The sequence below is a fragment of the Alligator sinensis genome, unplaced genomic scaffold (genome assembly GCF_000455745.1).
Source record: "Alligator sinensis unplaced genomic scaffold, ASM45574v1 scaffold173_3, whole genome shotgun sequence".
In the NCBI taxonomy this organism is placed as follows: Eukaryota; Metazoa; Chordata; order Crocodylia; family Alligatoridae; genus Alligator; species Alligator sinensis.
In genome coordinates this window covers 1,741,896-1,750,113 of record NW_005842076.1, presented here as the reverse complement: position 1 = coordinate 1,750,113, position 8,218 = coordinate 1,741,896, and the positions used below count along the sequence as shown (strand labels likewise).

The window sequence follows — 8,218 nt, the reverse complement described above, 5'->3', positions numbered from 1 at the left end:
CTCCGCGGGGTTCAAGAATTCGTTCCCACGGAGCAGCTGTATCTCCGTGAGTGTTACTCAGTTCCCAGGTCCCCCGGAGCTGTTAAACTCCGTGGGCTCGACAAATGGGTCCTTAGGATAGGGATACGTCTGGGCTGCAATCGTCGACGGGAAGAGGCTAGAGGTTAGTTGCCTCGGAGTTGTTAAGGCTCCGAGGGGACGGTAAATAAGTCCCGCAGAGTTGTTGAAGCTCCGTGGGTTCGACAAATTAAACCTCTGTTGCCCTCTTAAGGAAAAAGCTGGGTTCGTATGGATCAGCAGCACTTAGAGATCCTCACACTCCTTTCCCGAACTCCACATGCTTTCTCTCTCTCCGACTTGGGCAGAAACTACCCAAGCCTTTTGTACGGCTAGCAAGCCAATCGCTAGCCACCACGTGTGCCTACATTAAGACTGGCCAATAATGTGGCATGAATCCTAATACAAATGGCAGGGACTCCTTGCATTGCACATTACTATAATGCAAAAGAAATGCACTATGCAAAGAAAGCTACAGAACTGGCGGGAAAAGCTCCTGCACGCGGGTTCTCTGTTGCAGCAGAACACTCCACCATGCAAAAGAGCTGCAATTTGGCGGGAACATGATTTAGCGATGCTGAAGCACACTCAAACACAAAAAAACCCACAACTTTGGGTTGTGACAGTTGTTATACCTAGTGTATTCACAGCTCCTTTACTCCGAATTTAGTGTGCTGTATCTTGGGAGCCATAATTGTGGTAGGGTGATAATGATTTTTCAGATAAAAAGATTTTGATTCTAGGAAACACACCCAAGCTTTCTTCTCCATTACTATCACTCTGGGTTCTTGTAGTTAAACAGGAAAAATGGTAAATTGGGAAATACCTCCCAGCTACACACTAATAAGATCATGTAAGCCCCCAGTTTGTTTGGTTATTTCCTACTTGCATAATGTATTCTTTCTCCTCCAATTATCACATGTTTGTTGTAAATTGCAATCTACTTTGAAAGTGTTTTCCCTGGCTGTACCTTACCCTCCTCCGCTTACCTTAGAAATTGTATTTTCAGTCTGCTAAACTAGCAGACATACTTCTCAAGTCAGTGTACTGCCGCATGTATTTGAGCAGGACATGAACCTGAATGAAAGACAGACACATGTTGTTTAAAATTTCAAAATGTTTAAAGGAAATATGAAAAATTGACAACAATGTAGTTGCTTTAGGTGGTATTTTCCATCAGTATACACTTAGAATTTCTCACAAATCAATAAAAAAAAATTAAAACTAAAAATATTGCTGTGAGTGTGACTACAGTAATAACATTCTAATGGCTTAGCAACATCTAATGGTTTTCATTGGTTTGAATCTCAAGAGATGGCTACAGACATGCATTCAGATGGCTTTATTCTGCAAATCAAGTCTTTGTTCGCAGCTCATGTGACATAGTGCCCTTTAATCATTTACTGAGGAATCTGGTCAGGATATGTTATTAAAGCATGATCTTTAGTTAGATTTCTGGCTTTGCAGAACTCCTCTAAGAGTTCAAGAAAGCAAAGAAAATTGTATTTGTATTCAAAGAGGTTATTCTTTTCTCAGTTCAGTAAATCACAACAAACAAGAAAACCTAGTTCTGCATTCCTAACATGAAAACAGCTCCTAATTTTCTTTAAAATGATTCTAAAATGATTCTCAGACTTTTAATACTGCATTATTAAATATCTCAACTAAGTCATCACAGGGTTATTCCTGAACAATATATGTATAAATTACAATAGTCTACCTCTAAGCATGTTATTTATATGCCCAGATATGGCTTAGAAGTCTATTCCTGCTTCTTTACAATGAACACATGTTCAGGCAGTAAAGATTAAAAACTAATTATACACACATTGTCAGTACTAATATTTGTACTTAATTTGATTTATAGTACACCAAATAATAAACCTGACTGAAATTATAAAAAGTTATGTGAACAGCCATTAATATGCTTCTTTTATATTGCCTTATTCATTTTTTAAAAACAAATTAAATGAGTTTTAATGTTTGTAAAGCAGATGAAAGGCATGTAAAGCCAAGATAAAAACCACTGAATATGATTATTTAGCAGTAATATAGATTGCTTTTACAGTGTTCTGTTTGAGCCCATTGTGTATTTCCAGAGATGAAAAGAAGTCTAGCTACAATTAATTACCATGAATTAAAAGCATCAATTAGGAAGTATCCAGCCACTGGTAATGGGAAATAGTGATGGGAAAGCAATGGAAAGAAGGTTTGAACATTAGTTATCCATTCACTGCTACAGCTTATCATAGGCTGTTGAATATGTGCTGTAACATAATTCATTGATTTAGTCTGCAGGTTAGTACAAAATGGGCATGTCTACACATGCATTTAAGTGTGACTAAATTTAATGTGCATTAAACTAATGCTCATTAAGTCATTTTTGGTAGGTTTCTACATGTGCAGGGATTTAGCACTGAAGTTTGTATCTCTGTAGCCCTGCCATGTGCCCCTAGTGGCTAGGCAGACCTGGCACTAAAGTTAGTGTCAGGTCGTATCTACACAAATGTTAATGCACTTTAACTAATTGTGCCTAAATTTGATACCTGTATTTGCAGGTATCAAATTTAGGTGCAATTAGCCTGATTTCACCATTTTTATATGCATTAAATTAGGCTAATATGCATTAATACATTTCCTGTAGATGTAGAATATGAACATATTTCTGAGTCTGGCTTACTCTGGGTATTGGTAATAGTCCATATTCTCGAATAGATAAATTAGTCTGTTCTGAGTTCCATGCTACCATGATTAGACAATTATTGATACTTATGTTGGGTAGGTCAAAGCAAACTGGAATATTTCTATGCTTAACTTGTTTTATAGATACAAATCTTTATGCAATTTTAATGCATACATAATTCCAAAGACGGTGTACGTGCCATTAAAGTCAAGGGATGTTTAGTTAGCCTCAAAGGGCGTGTCCACACATGCAAGCATGTGCGCTTGCAGCAGCTCAAATAGAAGCGGTGCAAATTGTAGCCCTGGCTTTTTGCATCAGCACACATGCTTGGACATGCACTTTGTTGTGAGGCAATTGTGCCACTAGGGGCAAAATAACCCTGCCTGGCTCCTCCCAGATCTTCAGCCAGGGGGAACTAGAATCCGGGGCCAGCACCTGTGCTGTCCTCAGCAGTATAAAAAGCCACCCTGGCAAGTAGCTCAGAGCTACTAGCTCTCAGGAGCTTCTGAGGCCCAGCCAATTGGTACCTGTGGACACAACCCCTTGTGCCAGCTGGACTGCTGAAGCAGCCCTGAGAGTTCCCTGGACCCTCTACCCACTGCAGCAGTCTGGCAGTGGGGGCAGATGCCTGGCTGTGACCTGCTGCACACCTGCCAGACTTAGATGGGGACTGAAGAGCCAGTAGAGGCATCTACCCCTCTGGGCCAGCTGCCAGTGGACTATGGTTGCAGGGTTGGCCTTTGTGTGGCACTACTGCCATTTGTGCCCCCTGCCTGGCAATCTGGGCAGCTATCACCCAGAAGATGTTCCGGGTGTGGTGGCCTGCTTTGAACTGTTAAAACATGTCCTTCTGGCCCCACTTGGCCAGGAGGTCAGCCACAGCCAGATGGGTACAAGGTGCCAGCTCTGAGCAGGCAGGGTCCTGCCCCTGGCCTCCCTAGCAGGAATTCTGGTGTTCCCTATTGGAAAACTGAAAAATCCCTGATAAAAAAAAATCCCAAAATCACTCTGTAATATACCCCCAAATCCATGTTCCTCCACAAGTAAAACAAAAGACCACTTTAAAGACAGAAAGAGAGTGAGACAGAGACAGCGATCAGTTGGACAATGTTTTATTGATATATCTACAGTGTTAAAGCAAGTCTCTTATCATAATAATAAAGTGAACTCTAAATACAGGTTTCATGAATTCATGAATACATATTTTGCTGCCCTGCCACAGGGCGATGGCCCCCACACAAGGGGTTGGTTCCCCACACAAGGGCTACGGCCCCCCAACACGGGGTTCAGCCCCTACACAAGGGGTTCAGACCCCCAAAAGGGGGTTCATCCTCCACACAAAGGGTTCAGCTCCCTGAAAAGGGGTTCAGCCCCCCAAAAGAGGTTCAGACTCCCAACAGGGGGTTCAGCACTCTCACACGGTGTACAGCCCCCCAACAGGGGCCAAATGGCCCCTGCAAGGGCTAACATCCCCCCCTGCAAGGCCCCCAAGGCTACCCCCACAACCCCAGGCACCATCACTTAAAAAAAAAAAACAGAAAAAGAACAGAAAAGAACAGAAAAAAATGGAAAAAAAGCCTCTGTTTACCTTAGAAGCAGGGGTGCAGAGCAGGCTGACGGCCCCAGCCTGAGCCCTCCTGCCCCTGCACTGTCCTGTGTTGCCTGGGGGCCTCTGCTGAGGCAGAGTGCTGAACTAAGCATTTAGGAAAATACCTTGTATCTAGTATGTATATGTATTTCACATAAATTGTTTCTGTTCCAACACCCAGAGCACACCACCACACTATATACTTACATGAATAATGATGATAGTTGTTGGATTTGTGTAAAATAAGATCTCCAAACTCTGTACATTTCTGAACTCTCTCTCTTCTGACACTGACCACTTTCTTCAACTGGTTAGTAAAAATAAGCAATTACACAGTTTGCTGAGAGGCAATCCCTGCCATTCCTCCCGAGGCAAGTAATATAGCAGCTAAAAGCAGGAAAGAAATATGCACCATTTTTGGTATTCAGTTGGTGCCCAATGATGTTACCAGAGTTGGCATTTGTTCATCCGTTATTTAGCAAATAGCGCCAATAAAACCACAAAAGACCTGGCACTTTTGTAAAGCACATGAAACAAAAATATCTTGCAATGTTTTTGCCACCATCTGCTATTTTCTTTAGAAGGGTGTGAGTTTCTATAGACTACCCAATAAGATGCAGCTCCTGGAAAACAGCTTGAGCTGGGTTTCTAAATCATTAACTGTAAAAATCATATTTTTATACTGGTTTTCTTTAATTTTTTTACATTCTCAATCTGAAACTTTTCTGTCTCTGTTTTATTCTAATGCCTTTATATACCCCTATCCACATATTGGTACATCAAGCTATTGAGCCAGGGACTTTAATAATATATATTTTTAGCACATGGCTGTGTGATATTTGAAATGAGTGTTAAATTTTCCTGTTTCTTATGCATAGATTTTTAAATCAATGTGTTATTAATAAAATGTGTTTGCTTTTTTGATAGTTCACCACTTTGTATCAGTTTTATTATAAAAATGTCACCCACATTTTCTAGAAAATCTTTAGAGTTTTTGATCTGTATATCTTATTAATATATCAATCATATAAAAAAAATCATTCTAACTCATAATAAGTTACATCACAAAGTCACTTGCTTTCACTCCCTGCATTTAATTAAGTGTCCTTATACTAAATTATTTAATAACACTGGCATATGTTATTTATTTAGGTGGCAATTTTGCTGGAAGAGAATTCTGATTTCTGCAGTAAAAATGTTTGCTTCAAATTGTGTGTATTAATCTATTAGTATCTCAAGTATCCACTTAAAAGATTAATTTTTCACAGTGGTGAATAATCTGGTGCAGCATAAAACACATTTGAACAAAAAGCAACAGTTTGGGTGATACTCTTATATAACATGGGGGTAGTTTCAAAAATGCACTGTAGAACTTTCTAAAACAAGCCTGAGGGTAGATGCAGACATTACATTTGGATTAATATAACTAGGTTTAAGTAAATCTACATGTCCACCTGTGCAGACATTCAAGGTGGTTTTGAATTCGGCCAAAAATAGCCAGCCTGATCTAAATTAGTTCACCTAAGTAGATTAACCTGATCAGAAACAGATTAACCTAATCCAGTGAATGTCTGCACACATTCAGAGGGCAGCTCTGGGGCTGGGAAAGTCCAGCCATTTGCCCCAGTTTTGGGACTGCACCCTTCCTACCCCACTGACCTGATTGATCCCTGGACCTACCAGCCTGCTTCCCCAACAGCTCCTGCCTGCCCCTCCCCCACCCCAAGTTACTTATATCAGCTTCTCCACGAAGCTCCCTGCACCAGTGAATGTCTGTACAAGCCGTATGATCGTAGACTGGGTGCGGTGAACTTTCATAACACAAACCCTGAATGTTTATGTTTCTATGTTTAGACAATAAAGTGTAAAGACTATGAAAGAATTGTTATACCTTGCCAGAAGTTAGATAGTTTTCATATGTGCATTAGAGAATGTGGCCTGTTTAAATAATTGTGCTTTAAAATATTCAACCTCAAAAATCCATTAAGAAAAAGGCCACATTATTAATTAAGATCAAATTCTACTGTGAAATATAAATATATGTTTTCAGACAGCACTGTATACTATCATCAGTACTCTCATTGCTGTAAGTATTGTGCTCAATAGCAGTGGTTTGTAGAATTGAGTCCTCTTTTTCTCATAAAAAAATCAGTCCAAGCTGTTGAAACAATTATTGCACCACAGAAGCATCCTATGTTCTGAGAGAATCTTTTAAGAGATGGTAGTTAGGAAAGCAAACAAAGGCAGTTTCACATGGTTATGGTAAGCCATAGAACTGGCAGAGATATTAACAGCTCTGCATGATGCATTCATCCGTCTTACATGCTCCAAATCCATCACTCCACATGGCAGAATTCACATTTTTATTGAATTTACACTTCTTAAGGGAAAGATGCATTTTACATATTTAATAGATTTCCAATTTCCAGAACAATAATAAACTTTACACTGGTGTTACTCTCCTGGCAATTCTGCACAGACGACAAAGGTTATTAGTGTATTTTTGTAATGGTCTGTACATACATGTGAATGCAGGTTGCTGAGCAAATGGAAAGAGGTCTAATTAACCAGCTAATTAATTGCAGGGACAACACCTTGCCTTTCTTTGGCACAATAACATTCATGTAATACAGCAATTCAAAGTTTGGTGTAAAGGAAATTTTGAAGGTTTGCCTGTTAAGAGGATGAAGATGAAGGAGCTGATTCTAAGTTTATTTACACCATGATGAATAGGAGTTGCACCAATGTTTAATCAGTTTAAGGAAGTGCTGAATCAGACCTAACAACCCCCTAAAGACTACACTAAGGTCACATCAACACTAAGAGTGATTTACCAGATTAGGAATATGTTATACTGGCAATTATTTCTTCTGTAGACACCAGCAAGCCCGACGTAGTATAGTTAGACCACCCTCAGGAGCAAAACAAGCCATTCCAGTAAATGTACAGATTTTCAGTAACTACAGTATTCTACAATAACTAGATACCTTTGTACTTTCTACCAGCATGTTTATGCCAAAGATCACACCTCCTCAAACCTCTAACCATCATAGATATGCCAGGAGAATTATGCAGCATAGATCTGGACTCTACCAGTAGGCTCTGCCCAGCTTAAGGAATAGTTTGTAGATTCTAGCTCAGAAAACCAAAAATCCCTCACCTCTTTTCCATTTTTTACTCTGGGCATGGGGTGGGGGCCTGGGGCATGGGATTAAGCTACTTTATTCCTGTTTGAGGTGGAAGCTGCAATCCCCTTCTCTTTACCCACTCATCTATAATTGTTGCTGCATACTGTGAGGCAAAGCTAAATTTTCTTCCCTTTCCCAGATCCCTATTTCACAATGGGAAAAAGCAGCCTGGTCTTCCTTGACATGGCTAAACCCAATTCTGATCAGTCCTTGCTGGTTTCATTCCCCAAACACAGGCTAATTAGGACAAAGGATAACACGGCACAGAAAGAATATTGTAATGACAAATATGAATATTGGTCCTGTATTTTCCAAATCTGTTTTTGCCCATTTTCCTTTTTTGCTGGTAAAGAAGTAAACACCTTCTGAAATGAGTGTACTGCCACTCTGCAGCAGCACCCTATGAAAAGTCTGTAAAATAATTTTTCTTGTACCCTCTTTCTTGGAAATTAATTTCTTCTCTTTTGTGTTTCATTTCTTTCAATGTCCCCATATAGATCGGTTCCTGACCTAGACTGAATTAGGGTGTTTGGATCCTGACCCAACTTCCCCACAGTTCAACAGATGTCAGACCTGGTTTCAAAAACATCTTCAGTGCAAATTATATCATAATTCTCTTGAAATTTTTCCTTGTTCACAAATTACCCAGTAGACACCTGGTTAATTTCCTGTATGCAGAATCTGTTGGGTACCCAGTCAGCA

General features: G+C 40.0%; 1 long non-coding RNA gene across 2 annotated transcripts in view; it reads left to right on the top strand.

Moving 5' to 3' along the window:
- LOC112550307 overlaps nucleotides 1-8,218 on the top strand; it is a 90,666-nt gene that overhangs the window by 26,357 nt on the left and 56,091 nt on the right. The window contains exon 3 of one of the 2 annotated variants that reach the window (XR_003094081.1): nucleotides 8,014-8,212. The exons of the other annotated variant lie outside the window; for it this stretch is intronic. This is a non-coding gene — a long non-coding RNA (uncharacterized LOC112550307). Of the gene's footprint in view, nucleotides 1-8,013; nucleotides 8,213-8,218 lie in introns of those variants that run through there. 2 annotated transcript variants of the gene reach the window in all.